The following is a 2089-nucleotide window of genomic DNA, read 5'->3' on the forward strand; positions in this document are numbered from 1 at the left end:
AAAAGCAGGAGGGCCAGTGGGTGTCATCTTGAGGATCAAGAACAAGGACGGTAGGCATTCGATAAATGTCTGTTGAATGAAGAAACCATCAGAGAACAAGAAATCTCAGAGGGAGGCAGAGTGACTGGTTAAATTACTCCTGTCGCACCTAGAAAGGCCCTTAAAAAAAAATTTTTTTTTTAAATTGTGCTTTAGATGAAGGTTTACAGAGCAAATTAGTTTCTCTTTAAATAATTAATACACATATTGTTTTGCGACGTTAATTGCCAATCCCACGACGTGTCAATACTCTCCCCTCCTCGACCTCGTATTCCCCCTTACCAGCTTTCCTGTCCCCTCCTGCCTTCTTGTCCTTGGCCCTGGGCTGGTGTGGCCCATTTAGTCTTGTTTTGTTTTATGGGTCTGTCTAAACCAAAGGGTGTACCTCAGGAGGGACTTCAGTACTGAGTTAAAAGGGTCTCCAGGGGCTGTACTCTTGGGGTTTCTTCAGTCTCTGTCAGACCAGTAAGTCTGGTCTTTTTGTGTGTCTGTGTGTGAGTTAGAATTTTTTTCTACATTTTTCTCCAGCTCTGTCCAGGACTGTCTGTTGCGATCCCTGTCAGAGCAGTCGGTGGTGGTACCTGGTTACCATCTAGTTGTGCTGGACTGAGTCTGGTGGAGCCTGTGGTAGTGGTGGTCCATTAGTAAAAGGCTCTTATTTGTCAGACCTTGTAAGGATTTCTGTTTTATATTAACGTTAAGCAACTAAGCAGGTCCTTCCTTTTATCGGCATGGATTGGCAATTTATAAGTATTTCATCAACATTAAGCCATTTAATCATTCTATCTGATCCTGAGATTAAGACAAACACACACACAACTGGGATTTTACCACCTAGGAATCAATGATCTATCTAGACTAGTATTGAACAAAACGTGATTTTTGAGTAACATTATCATTTTCCTTTTTCCATATCCATGCACCACCTGCACTAACATTTTTATTTAAATTACTTCATCCTTTTAACTTAAAATTTTATTTCAAAAGTTTATATTACTACTATAAAATCACAACTTGATATGCTACTTTAGTTCTTATAAGATCTAATATGCTTTACATACCTAATAAAAGATAAGAAGTTTGTGAGCCACCTAGGCTTAAAAAAAAAAAAAAAACTTTATTGAGTTATAATTTATATACCATAGGATTCATCCATTTTAAAAGTAGAATTCAGTGATTTTACTAATTTTACCAGCTTGTGCAACCATCACCACAATCCAATTTTAGAACATTTTCATCACTTCAATAAGATCCTTCATGCCCATTTACAGTTAAACCCAGTCCACCCTCAGCCCCAGAACCGCTAACCTACTTTCTGTCTCTATAGATTTGCCTTTTCAAGACATTTCATGTGTTTGTCTTTTGTGTCTGGCTTTTTTTTAACATGGCAGAATGTTTTGGAGGCTCATTAGATTTACTTTGCGACTTCACTTTTGGAGATGCTGATGTATGTGTCTGTTATATAAGTGTCTGGTGATGTTGGCAAAGTTGGCAATTTTCCTGACTTAAGTGGGCTTTGACAAAGTTTTTTTGGAAATTATAAGACATTCTGCTGGACTAGGAAGAATGGGGGATTCGGTGCAATCTACAACCAGGTCTGACTGGACTCCATCAGAACTGGGATGAGACCTCTAAAATATTACACCAGTCTCATGTGCCTGTTAGCTCAGGGGTCATATGTACTACTTCTCGAAACCTCAGGGGTTTTTCAGATTAAAAAAAAAAAATTTTTTTGTCACATATGAAAATGTTCAAACATGCTCAAAGTTAGAATAATGTAATGAATCTCCATATACCCATCATCCAGATTAAACAATTAAGATTTTGCCACATTTCTTTCATATATCCCTTCCTTCTCTTTTTTTCTCCCTTGGCTAAAATATTTTTTTAAAAATCCTAGACGTCACCTCAACCCATATATAACTTAGTATGCATTTCTAAAAATTCTGTTTTTTTAAAAAATATTTTTACGTAACATTATAATTGTTAGTTGCTAATGAGTCAGCTCCAACTCACAGTAACCTTATGTATAACAGAACAAAATGTTACC

Source organism: Loxodonta africana, chromosome 3 (genome assembly GCF_030014295.1).
Source record: "Loxodonta africana isolate mLoxAfr1 chromosome 3, mLoxAfr1.hap2, whole genome shotgun sequence".
Taxonomy (NCBI): Eukaryota; Metazoa; Chordata; class Mammalia; order Proboscidea; family Elephantidae; genus Loxodonta; species Loxodonta africana.